The following is a 25,325-nucleotide window of genomic DNA, read 5'->3' as shown; positions in this document are numbered from 1 at the left end:
TACCACTTTAGGAAGAAACGTACCAATACACAATATGCTTATAAAAAGAACCTGGCTTCACTAAACTAGATAAGATGGATGAAGCAAAGAAGTGCAGGCTGACAGGAACCAGATGTAGATCTCTCCTGAGAGACACAGCCAGAATACAGCAAATACATAGGCGAATGCCAGCAGCAAACCACTGAACTGAGAACGGGACCCCCATTGAAGGAATCAGAAAGGACTGGAAGAACTTGAAGGGGCTCGAGACCCCATATGAACAACAATGCCAACTAACCAGAGCTTCCAGGGACTAAGCCACTACCCAAAGACTATACATGGACTGACCCTGGACTCTGACCTCATAGGTAGCAATGAATATCCTAGTAAGGGCACCAGTGGAAGGGGAAGCCCTTGGTCCTGCCAAGACTGAATCCCCAGTGAATGTGATTGTTGGGGGGAGGGCAGTGATGGGGGGAGGATGGGGAGGGGAATATCTATAGAGAAGGGGAGGGGGAGGGGTTAGGGGAATGTTGGCCTGGAAACCGGGAAAGGGAATAACAATCGAAATGTAAATGAGAAATACCCAAGTTAATAAAGATGGAGAGAAAAAAAAAAACTTGGCTTCTATCTTTGTGGACTCAGTTTCCCAACCCTAATTACTTAAGGTTGATAGTCATGGAGAAGTGTCTCTCTATGAAAAGCTGGAAGAATTTTTATTCCTTATAACATTGCTTTAATCTGGAAAAGAGTAGGTCGAATTTGATATCTGTAAAAATATATTTCCTTTTAGGAACTATACTGGAGCCATCCCAGAGAAAATTTTCTGTTGGATGATGGCCAAAGAGATTAGATTAAATGATATGAGACTATGTCTTTCTCTTACACTCTTTCCGACCTGTTTCGCACTATAACAGTTTAGACACTCACTTTTTGTCCAGAGTTTAGTCTCAGGCCTGTTTGAAAGTTCTATGGAAGTTTTGAGGAAAGAAAAATAAAACATTATGTAGCACAAAACACTTTTATCCTGCAATAGACTGGAGGATTATTTGGCTAGATTCGGAGGACAAAATTTTCTCAAGGCTATAAAATTTCATGGTGCATTTAAAAAAATAAAAAAAGGAAAGCTTTTTGATTATGATAGCTTTTCCTTTTGATTAAAAACAGACATTCTTCTGTGGACCTTTCTTTTTATTTCTGGATATTTTAGGGAGTCGACAGGCTAAAATCCATTACCCAATCACAAATTACAAATGTAGGGAACATCAGAATCTTGCTTCTAGGAAGGGTCTTTCAGAGTGTAGGGAAGGACATGGACTTCTCTGAGCTGGCGTCTAGCTCAGCTGGCAGAATGCTCACCCAGTATGCATAAACCATGGACCAATCTTCCATGGTTTCCCAACCAGCTCTGGTGGTACACTCCTGTAATCCCAGCCCTTTGGAAGTGGAAACAAAGAGGACCACTAAGCTCAATATCACCCTCCTACTAAGGGAGTTTGAGGCCAGTCTAGAAAACATGAGACCTAGTATTTAACAACAATAAAGAAATGATCAAGTTTTGACAATGTGAAGATGGGCCTTAGGGTACTTGTCCTGCAGATCATTCTAGAACTTGTTCTGTGACCATGGTCTCTGCTCCTGTCCTACACTCTCCACACTTCAGTCACTCTGGTCAAGTTCTTCTGAGGAAGACTGCATGCTCTCCTCTTCCTGTGCTCCTTCCTGGCTCATTCTCCCGACTCCTCTGTCAGCCTTGTCCAGGTCTCAGGCAGGATTCGTTCATGACGCTGGCCCACACACCTGAGTGGAATCACTTGGCAGACAGCACAGGAATGGGCTCTGGGTGCTCCCTGCCTTGCTCTCAGGCTCTGCTACCACAGCCTGTGGGAAACGCTCAGGGGATATTTGTGTAGCGACCGTGAGTTTGAATGGCTGAATAGTTGCTGGTGATTGTGGCAGAGCAAAACAAAACAATACACAAGGACAATAAAATACCGAGTTCAAGAAAAATGATGGCTTTCTTAAGGGAATAAAGATAGAGTGGATTGCTTCTTGATCAGTCTAAAATCTAGAACTTGAGCTGTAATGAAGTTTCTCTAAAACCTTGAAGATATAGACTAAAAACTAACAAATACATAAATATTCTTGGATCCTGGAGGAATTAATGTTGTCTCTATATACTACAAATCATTTCTAGTCTGTTGTTTATATCTATTTGCATTTTAAGGTCCATTTTCCAAACCTTTAATTACTTCATGAATTTCTGTCATTAGTCCCAGTGAAGCAATGTTAAATTTATCTATTTATTTACTGTGTTTGGATGTTTTACCTGCTTGTCTGTCTGTGTGTAAGTGTGTCTGATGACAAAGGAGTGCACCAGAGGGTATTAGACCTCCTGGAACTGGAGTTACAGATGGTTGTGAGTCACCATGTGGGTGCAGAGAATTGGATGTCTGGTTCTTCTGCAAGAGCACTCAATGCTTGGCTGGAGAGATGGCTCAGTGGTTAAGAGCACTGACTGCTCTTCCAGAGGTCCTGAGTTCAAATCCCAGCAACCACATGGTGGCTCACAACCATCTATAATGAGATCTGATGCCCTCTTCTGGTGTGTCTGAAGACAGCTGCAGTGTACTTATATATAATAAATAAATAAATCTTTAAAAAAAAATGCTCTCTTCTAAGTAGAATGTTCAATGTAACTAACTAAACCTGCATGTTAAAGAGACCTAGGTTCTTTCTTTCTTGCTTTCTTTCTTTCAATTTGCTTTTGGTTTCCTGTATATTTGCTTACTGTGCTGTTCTAGTGGTTGTAGGGTAAAGACGCACTGGTGAAGCAGTCGTAGCGCCGACAGAAGGTGATTCCAGTTGTATATGTCACGCAGCATTCGAAGGGACTGTGCACGCTCTAAAAATCACAGTTGCTTCTAAGCCAGATTTCATTTCTATTCTTGTTTTATGTGCCAAACCCCAAAGTGCATTGGGCCTGAATCTCTGAACTCTGTAGACCCATTAGAAAGAAGACTGTTCTGAGCAACACAAACTGTAGTGCCTGAAAACACTTAACACTGATTGTCTGAGAGATGGAGGTCCTCCAAAGATGACACAGGGAAAATACTCAAAATAATCATGGCCGAAATGTCTGTGTTCCTTGGGAATGCTGCGCTCTCTGTATTCTCCACCATTGGTGCAGTTCGAACGAACGAACGAACGAGTAGAGTTCAGAGGTCTTCGTGTTCACATTTAAAACTAGAAAAACGACCTCATTTTTTGAGCTTGAATTCATTTTTGATTTTAATTTTATTTTATACAACGTGTAGACAGTTCCCTGTTCTCTGCATTTAGAAGTATACACAGTACAACTCTGTTAATTCTGTAAGTAATTTTTATAATTATGATGTAACTCTATCCTTCCTTAAAACATTCAAAATAAACCCTTTATGTGCAAAAAAAAAAAAAAAGAGCACTCAATGCTCTTAAGCACTGAGCCATCTCCCCAGCCCCATAGTCAAGAATTTTAACAGGATTTCTATGTTTCTGTCTGGGCTGCATATAGATAATCTTATTGAGTCCATTTACAATTTTATTTCATCAAATTAAAAATAATTCATTTCTGTGGTGCCGGAGATTGGAGCACATGCCTTGCTATTCTAAGCAAGCACCATACCCCATATATCCAGCCACCACCCACAATTTTAAATAATTTCATTTTAATAAAAGGGACCTTTTAAAGAGCATCATATACTTTTTTTAATTTAAATAATCTCTCCTGAGACAAATTTCGGCTCCAGGAGCTGCTCAGTTCTATGCCACATGGAGGGTCAAGTAATCATATTTTTATAGGAAGAATTATAAAGGAAGATTGAGAAAGAAGAATGTTAGCTCACTGGGATGATGGGTATACAGGAATGGACAAGGCCTTGTCTCCCACGGGCTTTATTCACATTTGAACAACATGCTTGGAACGGCTGAGGAACTGCCGACTGAATTTCCCAGGCACTTTTGATAGTGGCAACTATACCGTTTCTGTAAAGGAAGGACTAGACCCAGAATAGAATGTCCGTCTCCCCAGCCTGCTGAGGCTCAGGCTGGTCCTTGCACTGTACCGTTGGTTACTTCTGCAGTGTTTGCACTTCAGTGGACAACAAAATGAAAAATCTGCACCTTGGAAAAGAAAGTATACAAAGAAGGATTACATAGTTCCTTCCAGGCCTTAATTGGCAGCTCATGTTGCGTCAGACAAAGATCTGTTGTTTTTTTTAACGATTATTTATGGTGTGAAACAGGTACATGCTATAAGCATGCTAAAGTGTGTAATGGTGTGGAAGTCAGAAGATAACTTGAGGAGTCCATTCTCTCTTCCCTCCATTTGATTCCCGGGGAAGTGTCTTTACCTGCTGACAAAATGTAGTTTGTCTTTGAGGTGCCCATACCCTTTAACATTAATGTAAGAGACGTTAAAATGAAGAGCAGAAGGAAAACTCAAGGAAGAAAATTGGTGAGTAGTTTTATGTGCAATTTTCTGGGGGCTTCTTAGCTGTATTGAGATTTGTCTCTAATCACTGAGACAGTTTAATGATGCCTGTTTTAGTGTCTGTTAGTGAAACTCCATGAGTCTCTGTGGTCTTTAGTCCATCAGACAGGTCTTGTACAGACAGGTCTGTAGGATCTGGCCGCTGGCTGGGGCTGCACATGCCTGCTATCTTTCCAGTTTCAGGGCATAGTGACATCCACTTAAGACATTTTCCTCTTCAAAACAAATCCTTGCCCATTTTCCATGAACAGCTCCCACTCTTTATTCTAGGTCGTTCTGCCTTTCAGAGTCAATGACTGATAAGCAACATCCTAGCTATAGCAGCATATCTGTGTATATATGTATTTTTAAACTGAATAAATACACACCTGTCTCCATTTCCAGAAAGGTTATCCAAATAGCAAAAACCAAACCAACCAACCAATGAAGCAAAAACCAGGTTGTTGTAAAAATATACTTACAGGTTAAAGTTCCATGACAGGGCAGGCAGTTGGATCCCCCTTTCACAAAACTCATATTCCTAGTCCAGGGCTTACAAGAACACATAGATAAGTATAGGTCTGAGTAGATTCGTGAGTTTTGTACCTGGTTCCCCAATAACATGATTCCAGAAATAGGCACCATGGAACAGCCACTCCTTGCAAAGGCAGTACGAGTCACTTCGTTTTAATGCTTTTTAATTCATTTGGATTGCTGAAAATAATCACTTCCCTGCTATTTGCAATGTTCATGTTCCAATTTAAGCCACTTTTAAGCAGTGTTTCAAAAGAAATCTGTCTGGTTCAGATTATGTGTGAACCTGATACCAGAGGCTGACGGGTAGTTTCAGATTGCAATGTCAACACCGTGTTCAGTCCTAACACTTCCCAGCGTCTGTTTCCTTCCTGGCTGGCAGGGTTACTGGATGAGCGTCTCCATTCTTGAAGGATTGAGTAAGGTGAAGGTTCTCACTGTGGAGAGTGAGTGCCCTCAAAGAACGAGAGGGGCTTTTCTTAGAGGTCATGTGTTTTATTTAGTATACCTGAACTATTTTGTTCCACAAGCTGAAAACCTTGTAATTTCTCTTCAGAAAGGAGGCCCCATAACCCATTGCAATTCATGTTTGCTGTGAAATTACCCCTGTTTCACTAAACAGGACCATTTTAAACAGTCCAATGAAATGAATAGCACTTTGCATCTAAATGATGTCATTGAGATGCCTCATGGACCCAAACATACCTCGGTGAGAGCCCGGTGAGAGTCCAGTGAGAGCCTGGTGAGAGTCTGGTGATACTTCTGGTTCACACTTTACCTTTCGGAGACTCCATATTCCCCATAAATTGTCCCTCTGTCAGCAGTGCTATGAGGCCCTTCCATTTGAAATATGACTATTCGAACTTGTTATCTTAAACTAGCTGAGCAGTGTTTGACTTTTGATTGAATTCTGTTTTCTGGTGGTGAAATCCAGCATCAAGGTGCAGTTGTCCTTCCTTTGCCCAGGGTAAGAACGAAGAGTTCCTGCCTTATCCATCAGAAGGGCGGGGCCAATATCACATACTCGCAACTTTTAATGACTGCCCACTTCCCCTTCAGTAAAGCTCACCCTCTTGCACTCTTGCTAATGGCACCGACCAGCTATTACATGGTCTTTCCTCTTTGGAGACGACAGAAATGAAGAACCCTAGCAGACAAAATAAAAGGCAGTATAGTGTGAAAGGCTAGGCATGTGGCATGCTTATAAGTCCCAGGGTGCTTTTGCATGTTACTATTTTCTTCCCAGGAAAATATTTCTTGATAAAGACTTTGCAATTCCCTGTGAGTCCAAGGGGGAATTTTAAGCCCCACATAGGAACTATAAGATGCTATTTTAGAGCACATAAAACCATATGGGTAGTTCATATGTTCCGACCTAGTCCTGTAATAACCTCTGTGTCTGTTATTTCAATTGCCACGTGGAAAGTTACATTATAAAGTGAACCTTGCCGTTATGTAAACATAGAACAAAGACACACCTTAGGTAGGGCTTTACAACAAATGGCAGATCATTATTGCTTCCTCTGGTATTTCCTTTGCAGTGTTGATTATAATGAGGTCCTGGCGTAATGACAACGAATACCACTCCAAAGAAATTCCATTTTCACTTATGCAACAGGATGTGAGAGTCGGGGCTTCTCTGGCCTCTATGTCAACTGAAGCACAAATACGGTAGGTACCAGGCAGCCATGTGGGTTTGAAATAGAGCCACAGATGAGAGGATTAAAAATAATTAAAACCTCATTTCGGAACTGTCGAGTCCCTTGGAGAGGATCAGGATGGAGACAGCAGAGAACAAGAAGGGGAAGAAAAGCTGGCGAAAAGAATCCCTTAGCATCCTATCACCAGTAGGACCTGCTATGCAAGGAACAAGGAACCGGGACAGCCAACCCAGCCACATGTAGTCATGAAGAAAGAGCCAAGGCCTTGCATTTGGACTTGACCTTGCATTTGGCATTCTCTGAAGGCTGGTGACCAGTTTGTTCCTGAGAAGGCAGAAGTATAAAGATGATTGAGTTCTCTCAGTTTCTGATAACCCCTGAAGGACGTCTAGGTACTAAGATCCAGTAATGGCCTCTTAACTCCACTATATAGAGTCAGAGAGATGGCAGTAAGTGTAGGAAATGTGGACTGTTGCTGTAGCGATGCTAGGGCACCCTGGAGGGGTTAAGAAGAGAGTGACTTAGAAAGGGGAGGCTGGCAATGAATAACTGATTTGCCAGTGGTAAAGAAGGGTTCTCACATGGCTTAGGATGGGAACGCCTCTGCCAGGCTAAGGACAACTTGAGGACTGAGACTTCAAGGAGCCTATGAAAACACTCAGTGAGACACAGAGTTATTGTGAGCCATCGTGAGCTCAGAGAAAGCCAAGCTGCCCAATCAAATGCTGTTCTGTCCTCACCTTTCCTCTATATCGCACTTCCTTGCTCACAGGAAATGTGCAGACAGGAGGGAAGAGGCTACTAGAGAGTGCCTCCTTGCCCTGTGCTGGCTCACAGCCTCAACCACACACTCCCTAAGGGAGGGGAGGCGAGGTCACCACTCTCGAATTATGCTGTACTGGACCTTGTCATTATTGAAGGAGGTTGCTTCTGAGTTAAAGTGAACATGGGCATCTTACTAGGGAGTGGTGGGAGAATCTTTATGAAGATTCTGCTTGTTAAATCACAGAACCTAGCTTCTTTCTCTCTCTCCCAGAAATCAGGCCACACACCCTTGCACCTTCTCTTCATAAAGTTGATAGGCCAAATGTGCTGTGACCTGTGTTGTTTCTCTGCTTGCAGTTTGCAAGCCCAGCTCCACGATACCCTCCCTGAGTTATAACTTAATTTTATCTAGTGCCTTCCAGATGTGTGATATGAACTCTCCTGTCCGCCAACCATATAAGACAAAAACTCCCTTTGTATCATGAAACGGGGTTCTGACTCTCCCGTTTGTCCTTTCAGAGACCCATCATGCCGGCCAGTGTGGTGTAGTAACTCTCGTGTCGGCTTCCTTATGAGCCTCCTAATCTTTACAACACCGCCACGGGATGAGGAAAGATAACTTCAGTGTATTCCATGCATCCAAAGGAGACAGTAGATAAGGACAATAGGCTTGAATGGTTTCCTCCTTGAGTTGTTCTACTTCTTCATGCTGAGAATGAGTTAAAGACAACAGCTTAAGGTTCAAAGTAAGATCTCATACAGAGAAGCACAGCAGCTAGGAGAACAGTGGCAGCATCTGCTGTGGAATAGATTCCATCCCATTGGAACCTCCTTGGATATGCGTAACTCTGCAGGGCAAAGAGATTAAACAAACGGCAAGTGGAAACCTGAGTGGAGAGTCAGTGGTATTTGAAGCTTCTTGGGAGGGGGTGATTGAAGGTCCACTGTTTGTCTGTTGGCTAACCCATGCATGGAGACACTGGGAGAATAAATGGAGTCATAAGTCTCGAAAAGAATAGCCTCACTTCTTTTAGGCTTCATGACTCAGACACAAGGGAAAGTGGGATGCTCAGCATACAGTGGGTATGAAGGCATCTGGGCGGTGCCCTGAAGTTGTGATACCTCTCTGTATGTCTTTCTCTCTAGCACAGACTTCTGTCCTTTCCCATAGTCACTCCATTTCATTTTATTGTTAAGCTAGTTTAAGGGTTTAAAGTTCATATTAAATTTGATATTAAAATTGATATTAATAATGACATTTCTCACAAATACATCTGAATGGTTTAAAGAAACAGAACAGTATAAAGCTCTTAAGCTTTGCACAGGGAATGGGTGCTTTTGCTTTACAAATAAATAAATAGCTCTTAAAACTTTTATTTATTTACTTATTTGTGTGTGTGTGTGTGTGTGTGTGTGTGTGTGTGTGTGTGTACATCTCCCTGTGCACGTGGCATAGGTGTGGAGATCAGAGGACACCATGTGGAAGTCGGTTCTATCCTTCATCATATGGGTACTGGAAATTGAACATAGGTTGTCAGGTTTAGTGCAGCATAACTATGGTCTTATTATTTTTAATTCAGAATATTCAAGTATTGATTGGCATACTTAAAATATTCTGCGGTATTCTGTTTACTTATGTGAAATTTTACTTCCAAAGTCCCACTTTTGAAAAATTCTTAAAAAGCAAAAAGAATATGTGACTATAAGGAAAAAAATCAGTTTTTTCTTTAACCTGCTTCCTATTTGTGAAGGTTCTAGTAATACGGACTACCATTTATAAGCACACCGCATATGTTAGGAATTTTGCTTTGAAGACTGGCAAGAAGGATCACTGAGTAAGAGCACTGGCTGCCCACCAATCAATGGTGTCCTGAGTCTGATTCCTGGGACCCACATGGTGGGAAGAGAGAAGAGACTCTCTCAAGTTGTCCCCTGACCGTCACATGTATGTATTGCCATGCACATTCTTACACACACACACACACACACACACACACACACACACATTCATGCACATGCAACCCTCCTACATACACAAATACACACAAAGATACACACACATACATACACAAACACAGAAACACATCCACACACACACTTAAGTAAATGCAGCCAAAACTTAAAAAAAATATGTCACATAAAAATATGTTGAGATTAAAATTTTTCTCCACAATGTTATCTTTTTAGATCATTTTAGATACATTTTACAAAGAGGAAATGGAGACTTACAATAACTGAAGAGTACTCTTTAGGTAATACCATTTGCCTCTGTGCCTCTGCTGAACAGGATCCACACCTTTTAACAACTATGCCACCCGAATGTAACCTTTTAGATAAATCATGAGGGTCCGGCTCGGTCATGATACTAAATACACAGATGAATAATGAGGGATTAAATGGAATGAACTGCATCTCTCTTCTGAGTCTGTTACACTTGGCAAATCCATCCAGAAAGGGAACATCTGGTCCATTTCCTTCTACGGCAGCTCCTTCGCCCTCTGCTCTAGTTGTGTGACAAAGCAGAGACAGGGATGATTGATCTGCTAATTGCAGATCCTTATTTCTAATAAACACTCACAGCCGGATTTCTAAAAGAAATAGCCTCAAGGCTGCTTTTGAAGAAACCCAGAGGCTAACATTTTCCCAGCAGCCCTCAGGTCTGAGTGGTCTCATGTCTCCCTCCTGAAGGCAAATCCAGGCATCCTTCCCTTTTCCATTTAAGATTGTTTGGTCATCCACAGTTGTTTCAGATGGTGTTGGTTTGTATAGTTCTCTATTCTGTACTGTACTCTATTCCCGACTAACGTTAGCAGACACCCACTTGGTTCTTAGGGCCACTGTTTGGAGCTCATAGACAAGCATACTTTCAGAGGGGAAAAAAAGGACATCTTTAGTAATGGTAGATTTATATTCATATTTTTATTTCAAACTCATTAAATAACTATCTCAGTAGGACAAAGTAAAACAACAAGTGTGTTACTTCTTATTAAGTAATTAAAATATAGAAATATAGAAGAGTTTCTCAAAATTCTGATGTTATAAAGGCTATTTCACTTTGGTGCATTTTCTTCCCCCCTTTATGGAATGTATATTTTAGTCGACTGAAATCATACTGATGAGTAATAGAGCAATGTAATATGTTTACCTTTTGAAGACCATCGAAGCTCTTTGTTTAACCAGAAAACTGATGGTTCACATTGATGGAACCCAAAGATTAAATTCTGCTATTTTTCTCAAGTCAGGTTTGTTATTGGAGAGAGATGAAAGCAAGATAGGATAAAGGTTTCTTAGCATATGAAATCTTCTTAGTTAAAACTCCATTAGAGTTTAATTATGTGGACTAGAGAGATGAATGTGTGCTTATGGGTACTGGCTGTTCTTCCAGAGGACCTAGGTTTGGTTCCTGACACCTCAGGACGGCTCAGAATCATTTGTAACTCTAGTTCCAGGGAATCAGACAGCTTCTTCTGATCTCCATGACAACTGGGTATATATGTAATGCATAAACATGTGTGTATTATGTATATGTATATATGTATATATATATATGTATATATGCAGGCAAAACACCCATACATGTAAAATAAAACAATTCAATTTTACATAATTTACTTAGCCTTAAGCAGTTTAATGTATTCATTGGGTCAGTATTACAGCAGGTTTATAATCTTGTTCCTTTAAAACCTTATAGATAAGTGCCATTCCTATGACCATCTGTACTGACAGAGGAATGTGTGACCCAGATCACGGAGTCTCTTGGTGTGACTTTTGTAGCTCTACAGATTTCCCCATATTAAAACAGATGGAAAATATCAGCACCGCAACACTGATGGACTCCTACCTTTACCCCTAGAGGGTGGTCTGAAGATTAAGAAACAGAACAGAGAAATGGAGAGTGAAAAGCTAGCTAGCTCTCTTTTTTTTTTTTTTTTTTTACTTCTTTTTTTTTTTATTAACTTGAGTATTTCTTATATACATTTCGAGTGTTATTCCCTTTCCCGGTTTCCGGGCAAACATCCCCCTCCCCCCTCCCCTTCCTTATGGGTGTTCCCCTCCCAACCCTCCCCCCATTGCCGCCCTCCCCCCATAGACTAGTTCACTGTGGGTTCAGTCTTAGCTAGCTAGCTCTCTTAATCAATTAGAGGTCGAAAAAGGAAGTCTTAGTATTATGTTCTCAATGGAGAGAAAAAGTTACACAAACAAACCAAGGCAGAAGAAACGGTCTAATAACAATGGTCTCCCACACATCCATGTTTCACAAAGTTCATTGGCCAGATCCTTCCTATAGTCATAAAAACGAGCCAGTTGTCTTCTTCTGCTGACTTGGGTGTTTTCTGTATTGGTCATGGATGCAGTGATGGTGAACAGTGTGTCAGGCACTGTGCTGGGAGTGAGGCAGGGTATAGATGGAGGAAATAAATAGTAGTTCCAATCATCATAGTCATAAATAATACATGTTCTTCCATAGGGGAGTCTTCTCACAATGTTGGCTTTCCCATTAAGCAAGTCAAGATATCCAACTGGGGATACCAACAGCTTAGTGTGTGGAGAAATCTACATTCGATTCAGGAAAGTAAGAATAATCTCTCTAAACAAGGTAAGAGCAACTGAGAAAAAAAAACCTGGGTAAATATACCTAAGGGCTTTTCCCTCAAAGTACATATTAGGAACTGCTATTCAGCAACTTATTCTCTTATTTTGACAGAGACATCAACTGTTCCTTCACAGGCAGATGCCATTTTTTTGGTGCCAACTGTTAAAGACAGGTAACTCTTCAGTAACCTGTTTTTCCCTTGACTGCTCTTTCAAATAAGTCACCTGTTAGTTGATGCAGACATCTGTGTTTTCGACACTATCAGCTGTTGCCCCACATGCATTGATGATGCTCATACGTGAGCGCCCTCCTCCCTCAGCACATTCTATTTCCTTGTCCGTCTCGACCTTCTCTAGCTTTCCTTTGAAGCCATTATGAGGCGGTCTTTTTCTCAGATTGGCTCATCCTCCTTACTTTCTCTTGAAGACTTTTCAAGGGTGTGGTCCTTCCTCTCCGCACACCGACAGTAGAGAATGGAATGTTAAGAGGATAATTCTTCACAGGCTGGCTGGACGACCTTGGATAAGGTACTGAACATCTATCTCTGACACAGTTTTCGCATCTGTTTGATAGAACAGTCCTGCTAGACACTTGCTGTCTGCCCAAGAACACAGGAAGTGTTTCCACCCGAAAAATCTCTCTAGATCTCCATGTCTTTTTTTTTTTTTCTGTAGATGCATTGTGACTTTGGACTGGGAGGATACCGTTTGGCATTCTGCTTCCAACTAGGAAAACTTAGCCAAGGTTTTGATTGATTTCTTCTGGCTGCTTAGAAGTCAGAGCCCAGACACCCAATGGGTGGTATATAAAGTTCGCGGGATCTAGCACTTCACATCCTAGAGTGCCAGACTTCTTCAAACATATTACCTCACACTTACATTTATATCCACTCACGTCTTGTCCCATCTAGAAGAAAACTCTTGGGTTTTCCTCTATCTTTCTTCCCAATGTGACTCCCTATTTCATGACTTCAAAAAGTTGGAGTCATCTGTGGATTGGAAATGTCAGTTTTGATTTCCTCTTCTCAATCATTCTCTAATATCACAGTCAGATGTTTCTACTCACAAGAGGATGCCGCTTTAATTCTACTTATTAAGTATAGATTTGCCCCTAGTGTCCCATCCCTGTTAGGCTGCTCTAAATTCATGATTCTCTGTTTTTTTGTTATTGTTGTTGCTACTGTTGTTTTAGGAGGTTATAAAATGTAGCTAATTACCTCCTAACCTAATTAAAACAAAATGAAGTTATTTTGAATGACTGTCGGAGGCCTTTGAATGTCTTCGTAAATGTGTGCCCGGGTTTGGGTTTGTTTTTATCCATATGCATATCTCCTCCATAAAAAGGAGACAATAAATTAGTTTGCCATCATTATTTTTAATGAAATTTTCTCTAACAAATTACTGTGCAAACCGCTCAAAACTTCTGCTTCTTCTACCCAACACTTGACAATCCTTTTCCCATTACAAGTTTAAAGTAAGTCATAAAATGTGACTAGATGCTTCCGCATATTACCCTTGGATTGCCTTAAGTTACAGGCAAAACACCTTAATCGATAATTTACAAATGATATAAAATATTTTCAAATACACTTATTATTCCAAAAGTACATATAAAATCTATTCATCATTAAATCATCAGAGATTAACATGCAAACTATCTGTCTTAGGACTTCCATTGCTGTGAAGAGACACCATGACCAAAGCAACTCTTTTTAAAGGGAAACATTTAACTGAGACTGGCTTACAGTTTCAGAGGTTTAATCCACTGTCATCATGGTAGGAAGCATAGCAGTATGTAGGTAGACATATACATTTTGATCTGAAGGCAGCTGGGAGGAGACTAGATGTGTCTGGGTGTAGCTTTAGCATTTAAGACCTCAAAGCCCCACCTTCACAGTAACATGCTTCTTCCAACAAGACCACACTTCCTTCAACAAGGCAACACTTCCTAATAGTGCTGCTCCCTATGGCCAAGCCTTTAAACACGAGTCTGTGGGGGCCATACACATTCAAATCACCACAGTATCTAATTCTACCAAGAATGCAGAAATTTAAGATTTATTTTTCCATATTATATGGTGAAACAAAACAAAACAACTAGAAATGGCAGTTTGAGGTCTGTAATCACAGAACTTGGGAGTCGGAATTAAGAAGAGTGTGAATTCAAGGAGAGCCAAGTCTATCTAACAAGATCTTGTCCCCAAGGGACAATCAATAAGGGCACAAATTACAATATATAACTTTCACTGGCTTTATAGAATGTCAAAATGCATAAGGAAATCAAGAACTTTGTAAAAGATATAGAATGATATTAAAAATTTATCCATTAATTCAGAATGTACAAAATTATTACAAGTAAAGGCAAATCAAAACAACCCCGAGATTCCACCTCATACCTGTCAGAATGGCTAAGATAAAAAACTAAGGTGACAGCAGATGCTGGCAAGGATGCAGAGAAAGAGGAACACTCCTCCATTGATGGTGGGATTGCAAACTGGTACAACCATCTGGAAATCAGTCTGGAGGTTCCTCAGAAAATTGGACATAGTACTACCTGTGGACCCAGCTATACCTCTCCTGGGCATATACCCAAAAGATGCTCCAACATACAACAAAGACGCATGCTCCACTATGTTCATAGCAGCCTTATTTATAATAGGCAGAAGCTGGAAAGAACCCAGATGCCCTTCAACAGAGGAATGGATACAGAAAATGTGGTACATCTACACAATGGAATATTATTCAGCTATCAAAAGCAATGACTTCATGAAATTCATAGGCAAATGGATTGAACTAGAAAATATCATCCTGAGTGACATAACCCAATCACAGAAAAACACACATGGTATGCACTCACTGATAAGTGGATATTAGCCCAAACACTTGAATTACCCAATATGCAATCCACAGACCACATGAAGCTCAAGAGTAAGGAGGACCAAAATGCGAATGCTTTACTCCTTCTTAAAAGGGTTAACAAAAATATTCATAGGAGGGGATATGGAGGCAAAGTTTGGAGCAGAGACTGAAGGAACGGCCATTCAGAGCCTGCCCCACATGTGACACACATATATACCGCCACCAATCTAGATAAGGTTGATGAAGCTAAGACGTGCACGCTGACAGGAACCAGATATAGATTTCTCTTGAGAGAAACAGCCCAAGCATGTCCAATACAGAGGCGAATACTAGTAGCAAACCACTGAACTGAGAACAGGACCCCCATTGGAGGAATTAGAGAAAGAAGAGCTGAAGGGGCTTGAGACCCCATAAGAACAACAATGCCAACCAACCAGAGCTTCCAGGTACTAAACTACTACCCAAAGACTTTACATGGACTGACCCAACTGCATATGTAGCAGAGGATGGGCTTTTTGGGCACCAATGGAAGGAGAAGTCCTTGGTCCTACCAGGTTGGGCCCTCAGTGTAAGGGAATGTCAGGGGATGAAGGAAGGAGAAGTGGATAGGGAGGGGAACACCCTTATAGAAGAAGGGGAGGCGGAGGCGATAGGGGACTTGATGGACAGGAAAACAGGAAAGAGAGTAACATTTGAAATGTAAATAATGAAATATCCAATAAAATGTTATTACTGATAACAAGATAGATTACTAGAAACCATTTGGCATAGGCCAAACATTATACTCTAGTAAAAGAATATCAAACAGCAATAAAGCAAAATCAAGAATTAAGGAATTTATGAGTGTCTGAGAAGAGAAAACACTAAATACTGACCACCTTCTATAAGTGAAAATAATTTGCCATTACAGTAAAAGTTCTGATTTTGGGTGTTCAAATTGATTAGTGAAACATCCAAGTGTATATCCTCATAGAGTCCTGAATGGAAACAAAGAAGGGGAGGTGGGCATTAGTTGTGGACATACCCTTCGAAAACCTCTTTAGAATCTCATAAACATGTGTACCTTGAGTCTGATGAATTCTAGACATTTATATTTTGTATTTTTTTCTAGTCAGTTAGTTTCCTCACTTCTCCATAGTTTCTTTGCAAGTCCTTCAAAGATTCACTGTATTTATCCAGAGGAACATAGAACTGAAATATATAAATTATTTGTAGTTTGTGGCAGATTTGATACAGTTATTGATTTTGCATTGGATGGTGTGTTTGAAGAACTTATTGTTTTCCTGTTTTATTTTTGATGAACAATTTGTGATTACTCCTGAATATCTCTTTTCTTCCCTTTGGTTGTCTTGTTCTCAACCCCTTTCCAACTCCAGAACCATCAATATTTGTTGATATTCAGAAATGGACCCTGAGGAAAATGAACCTGGAGTTTTAGCTCTTGTTGACTTGTATTTGCCATAACTAATGGCTAAATTATTTATCAACCCAGATTCATTCTTTTTGGATTATAAAATGATTTTTAAAGGAGTTAAGGTGGAATAAATGAAAATAAAATGGCATACACAAAAAGTTTGAAAATACTTAATTCCCCATTAATTAATTATCAGTACCATCATCAATGTCTTTGTTTTGGAATAGAATTTCATCAACTTTTATCAAAAGTTATTATCAAATATTCACATACACTTTGGTTTTCTGTAGTTGATTTGTCTTAAAAGACACCCCCATGTGTGTGTGTGTGTGTGTGTGTGTGTGTCCTTTCTCTTTTGTTTCCTTTCCACTGTCCCCTATTTTCTCTCCCTTTCTCCTCTCAGGTCCACAAACTAACGGTTGCCTATTTTGTTAGTTTGAGACAACTATGCAGCCCTGGCTGACCTGAGCCACCCAAATTGGCTTGTGAAGCCCATTCTGGCCTGGAACCCTCCATCCTCCTGCCTTAGGCTTCCAAGTAACGGACTTATAGATTATCTGATAACATACCCAGCATGGTCACCTTCTCTGAAACTGAATTACTACTAAATTACTATTTGATTGGCTTTAGATTTTCATCTGTCAGCAGAATATCAAAGTAATTTGTGGGCTTTGAAGCTTGTATACCACTGTTTCTCTTAAAACAAGACAGTCCTTTTCTAAAATAGTCATTAGATAAAGTTTTAATAATGGAAAAAGATTGTATAGGTGTTAAAATTTCAGGATGGTCTGGTACTAGATGTCTGAATAATTCCAAGAAATAAAGATGAGAAAATTGATTAGTTGATTTTATATGTAATTACTTAGTGGATGACATATCAACAATGCACATTTAAGTATATAATTTGCTATCTCCAGTTAGTGGAATAAGACTTGAAAATACTTCAATGGATATGTCAGACTTTAAAAACTTATTTTGAATATACACTACCTGGGCATCCACTTTCCATTAGCAACCTTTACACTTTTGCCTTGGATTCTGTAAGACTGAGTATTTCTTGAGAGTGATGACTCTGTGATCTATTGACAACTCTAATCATTAGAGTAATACTTTAGTGGGACAAAACTCATCATTCAAAATTCATGTTTAAGTACACAGACTCTAAGTAGTATTCTTGTGGCTTAACTCACCCTCTTTGTGTGTGTGTGTGTGTGTGTGTGTGTGTGTGTGTGTATGTGTGTGTGTGTGTTCTTAGTTCAATTTTCCTGAAGCCATAATTAAAATTTTCATATTATGTATGTCCTGAGTTACATTTAGACATTTAACTTTAAGAATAAAGACACTTAAGATAACTTTCTAGACATTTCAGAACGAAACTAACTGGTAAGATATGTTTTTACATAAATTTGGTTGCATCTCTATCTTCCTTGTGTTATTGGCTGTTTTTCCGTAAATTTTGTGGGCTTCAACTTTCACATCATAATGCTTACCTTGTACTGTACATTTCTCTGGTGATGCCCATATCCCATGCAGCCTGAGACCTCAGGGGTAAGAATCCCATCAGTACCCCTCCACCTTCTCTTCTGAACTACAATCTTTCTAGATTAAACTAGTCACAGAGAAGAGCTAACAGCCAAACGCCATTTCAGATGAGCCCATATTTTCTCCATAGACATCTTTAGAAGCAATATGATCTTCTGAGAGGAGGTGAGTCTTCTCTTGTTTATTCCTCACTTGAGTTAGATAGAAATCTGTTCTCTATGTTTCCATTTGGGAAAGCAGTGACACAATCTATTCCATTTTAAGTTGGAGCCATGAGGGTAAGTATTGCCCTTTGCTGGTTGAAGACTTTCCTAATTTCTCATCCTTCACAAAACAGACAGATGGACAAAAGTCAATAGTTTTAGATGAAATCCTATGTTGTTTTCAGTTTTCTCTGTTGAACACTTGAAAGAGCATGTGCAGTAGTTTTCAAAAAGCCAGTGTTTCTAGGGGCTGGAGAGATGCCTCAGAGGTTAAAAGCACATGCTGATCTTGGAGAGGACTTAAGTTTAGTTCTTGGTACCTACACTTGGCAGATCACAAACACCTGTAGCCCCAGCTCTAGGGGATCCAATACCCTCTCCTGACCTTCGTCAGTATCTGATCTTATGTGCACATACCCACACACATACACATAAATAAGGTCAATTACTTTTTAAAAGAAGGACATGTTTGATCATTGTATCAGGGGTTTACAGGAATGGAGATTTTCCTGGCAGGAATCCACAGGGATTCACATTCATCATAACTTGGTCACAGTGTTGTCCTATGAGAAGACAGGGAAGCTAACCATTCCATCAATGCATACATATACATATATAATACATACATACATACATATCACCCAGTTTTCATAATAATCTTAGGAAAGTTTGTCACAGGTTTGTTTTAGAGAAATTGAGATACTGAAGGATTTACTACTACTGGTCCAGAGCTTGCAAGATTCTTGTTTAACTATGAACAATCATTTCCAAATCTGTATCAGATGTTTTCTTTCTACACCTTACAACCCATGGTGAGGTGAAGGCATATGGTTCACATCTACAGCTGACCAAGGGATGAGAGAATCAGAACTCCAAATTATTTTAACAAGTTGAAAGACTGGCCAAGAAAGCTCCAAATGACATCTTATAGGGAGAAAATTTAGGTTTAGAGTCTATTTTGAAATATCAAAGTAAAGATGAGGGTGGCAGGGTGAGGGGAACTATGCTTATTCCTGTGAAAAAGCATAGTTGGTGACTTATATTCAGCACTGGAGGATGGAGTTACAAAGTGCAAGTTAAAGTGACTTTATACCACTGTTGGCCGTATAATACATCTCAGGAAATGAGAGTGGCCATCTGTTCCTCTCTGTGCCGGAAGTAAACCATTACCAATTTTGCCTTGTAATTATCACTTGTTAAATGGGACAATAACAAACATATACATTGTTTTTCAAGGTTGACAAGGGCTGCTCATCCGTCCGCTGGTGGGTCTTTCATTCTAGATCATATCTGATAGTTCTCAGACCCATGGGAGCGGCAATGCCTGTGAGATACTTCAGTGAATATCCAGAGGCTTAAATGATCATGGCAGATAAGGCTCTAAGATCCCGACTCATGAAATGAAAGATAGTCCTTCCTCCTCATCCAAGGTTTCACACGTATGCATCTGGCGATGACCAGTTGGCATCTTTTGATGTGCTCTCTTCACAGGCAAATGACAACATGGCCTCTGTCATGCTATTTGACAACAAAGGCCTGCAGTCCATCCAGTACCCCTCAGCTTTAGTTGCCTTTGATTTCTGGGATTTCAGTTAGCCATGGCCTACTGAAATCTGAAGGTGTCAAAGGAAAAACTCCAGAAATGAAACAAAACTAAACACCTAAGGTTTAAATCACACGCTATTCTGAGTAGTGTGGTAAAATCCGTCTCTCACTCTGTCCACAGATGAAAAGGCAATGACATCTGTGGGGGGAAGACACGAGCCACAGACGTGTGCTAATTCACAGCACGTTAGCACCAGGGAGCATCCAGACTGTATCAAGCCTGGCTCCCCTGGATTAATACCAAGGGGTATTACTTACTGCAAGGGGTAGTTACACAGATTCAGGGGAAGATTTAGACTAGAAAATAATTTTAAAAATTACTGGAGACTGCTATGCTTATTAATTGCCTTTTGCATTTGGTTTATAAATTAAACTCTTATATTTGGAAAAAAAACCAGTCTATATAGGATACTACCTATAACAGGTACTACCTGTTACTTCAGACACCCTGTGGGAGATCTTGGGATATATTCTCTGTGGATAAGTGGGGTGCCAGACAGTATCTTGTACTAGCTATGCCTTGTCTATATTTTGTGCACATAGCTATTTTTGCTTCTTATTGTGATTTGCAGAGAATGTGTCTTCTGTGTGCTATGGAATTTCACCATTCACTGAGGGAGACAAGAAAGGTCTACAAAGCAGGCACAGTAAAAACCTTAACTTGAAAAACAGACATCCACCTTCCTAAAAGTCCCTTTATTTTTCTTGGTAGCCATTCTTGCTTCTGGGGATTTTTAGACAACCTGTGCTATGTTTTCAGTGCTCTGATCTTGATGGCAGTTCCCCTCCCTCTTACTTTCCCTCTTCATTCGTTTCCTCTCAGGTGTCCTGCAGGAATTCCACATGTTTCTCAGATTACTCTGTGTGGCACTTGCCCAAAGTCAGCTTAGAGCCAACTGTACACATACAAAAGTCATTAAGATGCTGGGTTTCGCAAAACCCGGTGATTCCTTCCCTTGCAGAATCTCTTCTTCCTAGGGTAGAATTGTGTAGTCGACTGTTACTTTATGCTTTTGCTAAACTGGGAAAGTGAGGCTTGAAGATGGCAGCTCTTCCACATTGTTTAAATAAATTAACATAATAGTTATTAAGAAAAACTGGTGTAGAAGTGACCTTTCCATCAGCTTGTCCCCACTGTAAACATACATAACTGGAGACTGTTCTTCTCAGCTGTGGAAAGTGCCTATTGTATAAACTCAGTGGTCTTTATATTAACCCACCAACAGCCTTAATTACAACAATGTCTTCTTCGAGCCAGGGAGAGGGTGAGGCAATAGTTGTATCATATGGAATAGATATAAGGTAGACAGTGTAAACGGATAATAAAGAATGGGCTCAGATTAAAATAGAGATTTAAGTGTGAAAATTAATAAGTATATCCTTTTATTTTTCATGCAGCATCAGCTGGAGGAGGCACAGGAGAAGGTCTCTAGTTTTAGGAAAAGAAAGCAAGGAGGAAGTGGCTATTTATGGTCGGGGCCTGGGGCTTTAGAGTGAATAGGTGTGCAGAGTTTGAAAACCAGAGGAGGTGAAAACATAAGAGCTTCTGGGGGAATGGAACGGTTTCACTCTGGACTGGGATCAAGGCTGGAAACCCCGTTATTAGAACGTTGGAGTAGCTGCATCTGACGTCGACCTTGCATTCATCTGGACAAGACTGACTTCTCACTGACTTCTCACTCTGCCTCCTGCTCATGATAGGGACATGTATGGTGCTTGCCCATGCAGGGAGATAGCTCAAACAACCTTCAGCAAAAAGGCTAGCTATATAAACACAATCCTCGTATGACAAATGAGAGCCCCCTCTGCTAATTTGCCTGGACTGACACATGAGACCAACTGTATAATCAGTGAAATATTTCAGTGACCACCCTTGGAATTTTCTGAATATATTGGAGGAAAAACAGTAAACATGAAATCTTGCTGATACTAGAAATGAGTATAAACTAGCCTTTTTATTTCATGATTCTCTAAGTTTACTAAAAAAAAAAAAACAAAAACAAAAACAGAAACAAAATCACCATTGAGAAAAGGGGCAACTCTTTTAAACATGGAAACACAAGTTCCCAGGGTCAAATACAAGACCGGTATCTCAGACATGGGGGTCATCCTCCCTGGGGATCCTGGGTAAAGTTTCCTCATGCCTCAGTTTCCCAAAGTGTGCAAAGAGTGTAGAGTCAGTATAATCTGGGAGGAATGCACACAGGTGTGATTATTAGACAAATTCAGTATGTAAACCTTAGACTTTGAACACATTCATGATAGATGTTAGGTGAGAAATCCACCATTTCTTTTCTTTCACCCCTACAACTAAAATATCATCTGCAGAGGGCACAATATTTTCTCTGTTTTGTCCACTCCTACATTCCTGATCAGTGCTGACACTTAGTAAGTATTCAATAATTTTCATTTTTTTTAAAACAGTTGAGTCAGGTAGTCACATGGTTTACATTTTTTAAAAGGTTTGCTAGCATGCGTGTGTGTGTGTGTGTGTGTGTGTGTGTGTGTGAGAGAGAGAGAGAGAGAGAGAGAGAGAGAGAGAGAATCCTGTTCTCAGTTACATTTCTTTTGCAATAAAATAGGTGTCATGAAAATAAGACAATGAAGAGAGAAGTATTTTGTAAAGTATTTTTCATTGTGAATGTGGTGGTTTGAATGAAAATGGCTTATGTAGGCTCAGAGGCTGCCTCCTTGAAAGGACTGGGACATGTGAACTTGTTGGAGCAGTTGTGGGCTTGTTGGAAGAAGTTTTGTCACTGGGGCTGGGATTTGGGATTTCATATACTAAGCTAGGCCCAGTGCCTCTCTCTCTCTTCCTGCTGCCTGCTGATGTTGATACAGAACTCCCAGCTCCTTCTCCAGCACCATGTCTGCCTGTGTTGTCATGCTTCCTGCCATGGTGATAATGGATTAAACTTCTGAATGTAAGCCAGCCCCAGTTAAATGCTTTTTTCAAATAAGAGTTGCCATTGTTTTTCTTCACAACAATAGAACAATGACTAAGACAGTATATATTCATAGTACTGTGTCATAAAAGGGCATTTTCATATATGTACATAACATATATTAAGAAAGCTCTACCCAATGCCGTATCTGAACAGTTCACAAGAGAGGGAAAACAAACAAACAAACAAACAAAACCCTAAACAACAGAAATAGATGGAGGAAAGCAGTTATGTCCTCAAATCTTCCCAGCTTGAGCTGGGTAGAGATAGGGGACACCCTCCCCACCTTCACTGGATCCTTATGTAAAAAGGAGGCCACATGGTTGCACAGACCTTGAAGTGAGCTTGCTTTCTTTAAAATCTAAGTTTCACAGGAAGGAACTGTACTCATTAGCAGGGAGACAGTGCAGTCGTCTTTGGCTGGAGGAATTCTGAGAACAACTACTCCCTCACAAGCATTCAACAGCTTGGAATAATTCTGCTTTTCTATGGGTTAGAGAGAGATGGGGAGATGGCAGAAAGAAGGAGGGAGAGAGGGGAGGAGGAAGGGAGGGGGAAGCAGGGGATGGAAGGGAGAAGTGAAATGAGCAGTAACACCTGATAAAAGCTTCATCGCTTGGCTGCTAATCTGACAACACCATGATGCAAAATCGGCCTTTATCACTCCAGCATGGCTATGGCTTGCTTATGAAATTCTCAAACATTTGCTGAAGGCTTTGTCTCCAACTGGTGGATCCCATCCCTGATGGGTGACTGGATCATTAGTTCTCTGACCTAATGAGTGGATTAACCCCTTGATAGATTCCAAATCCTATGGCGTCATTACAATGTAGAACTGAGTTGGAGAACATTCCAGAAGGGTTGTTTTTTCATATGCCACCCACTTCCAGCCTGTCTCTGCTTTCTATCCACTATGCAATGAGCATCTCTGTCTGTCTCAGTCTTCTCTGCCATGACACCCAGCCTCACCAGGGGCCCTGAAACAAGAGGGCTAATGGAGCATGAGAGGAAAACACTGAAAATGTTAGCCTAGGCTCCTTTTGAAAACCGGCTTCTCAGAGTGTTGGTCACAGTGTTGAAAACACAAACAAACAGCAAGTGAGTTTTTCTTCCTATCCATTAAAAGCTCGGATGGTTCAGGAATGGCCTCTGACGGGCTTTGGTTCAGTGAGAGAGAATGTATAATAACCTGCAGGCTTTCTGGCACAGAATGGAATTCACTTCTCATCACCCAGTGTTAACAGGTGACTCCTTAATGGGTAAAATAAGAAGCTAGAAAGAGAAAGAAGAAAGACAAACAAACAAAACAACACATACACTCTCACACTCAAGCGACCCTTCTGCCTTTAAGAAAAAAAGAGTCAAAATATGAAGACATCAATACTAATTTCAAATTGTTCTCATCTTACCAGCTGGAAGTCACTTTAACTGAGATAGAATTGTCACCCACTGGTCACAGCCCTGCCCTCTGAAAGAAAGCCAGTGTCAGGATGAAAACATAATTGGGGTAACCCCAGCGACCAGAGTAGTAAGACACCCATTGGGCAGCAAGTCTTATGTTTCAGAAGCAGAGAAGGAAGCCCGGAGAAAGAAAATGACAGCAGCGGCAGACACAGATCAAACTTAATCACCCCTCATCCAAAGGGATCTGGGAGGCTTGCTTGCAGTTTATCTCTGCCTGGGAATGTGAAAAGCTGAGAAGGAATCTGATGGCAGCAGGCTGGGGACTGTACTGTACAAGGCCTTCCTGGAAACAGATTAAAGCATCAGCCAGGGGGGGAACAGATTAAAACATTCGCCAGGGCAAAACTAGAACTGGACCTGTCCCCACCCAAAGACCAGCAATGACATGTTAGCATAACAGGTAACAATTAGTTACTTTAAGGGATTTTTTTTTCCTTTTTAGTTTTATTTGAGGAGGAAATGAGGGAGGGAGGGAGGGAGGGAGTCTGAGAATGTGTGCTTTTGTGATTGAGGAGACCAGGAGAGGGTGTCTGATTCTCTGGAGCTGTAAGACAGCAGCCATGGGTCCTGGGTACCGAACACGTGCCTGTGCTCCTCCACTCTAACCCACCATCTCTCCCGCCCCTGGATTTAAGGTTGCTGAACTATAATGTGACTAGTTCTCTTCACATAAAGTGTGCCCAAGTTGCCTGTAGGCTGCTGTGTTAGAAGAATCAACAGAAACAATGGAGGTCATTTTGAGACATTTGATTTTGAGGCTGGATGCTGTGTTTCAGGGAAATTAATTAGGTACAACTAAGTAATCAGATGAAATTTATTAGATGAAAGGTGAGCTGTGTGGGAGAATGTTTAGTGTGTGTGCTGTCTGGGCTGTGATCTACACAACTCCTCTCCAAGGAAAAAAGAAAGGAAACGAAAGAAAGGATGAGGTTTCCATGCAAGCTTTAGGCTTTCAGGGAAACCTGAGTTCACCCACAACGTAGAAAGACTTGATTTGTTGGGACTCAGACTGTACCGTTTCCCACCCACACACATTGGGTCCATTTTCCTGGGTCCATTTTCCTCCATTGCTGTGAGGATTATAGGAAATGGTGCATGATGTGAAAATAAATTCCTCACATAGCAGGTACTCAGGTGGGTTTATTTTTAAATGTCAAAATTTGAGCCCAGAGCTAACTTTATTATGTTACAAATTTACCCAAATCTGTGAAAGGCTGTTTTCTGCAGGTCAACAGTTCCCTTCTTCTCTCA

The 25,325-nt window shown here is 40.6% G+C and overlaps 1 protein-coding gene across 3 annotated transcripts in view; it reads right to left on the bottom strand.

Moving 5' to 3' along the window:
• Palld (palladin, cytoskeletal associated protein) overlaps positions 1 to 25,325 on the bottom strand; it is a 393,294-nt gene that overhangs the window by 320,842 nt on the left and 47,127 nt on the right. The gene's annotated exons all lie outside the window — the stretch shown is intronic.

Source organism: Rattus norvegicus, chromosome 16 (genome assembly GCF_036323735.1).
Source record: "Rattus norvegicus strain BN/NHsdMcwi chromosome 16, GRCr8, whole genome shotgun sequence".
NCBI lineage: Eukaryota > Metazoa > Chordata > Mammalia > Rodentia > Muridae > Rattus > Rattus norvegicus.
This window is presented reverse-complemented; position numbering and strand designations above follow the sequence as displayed.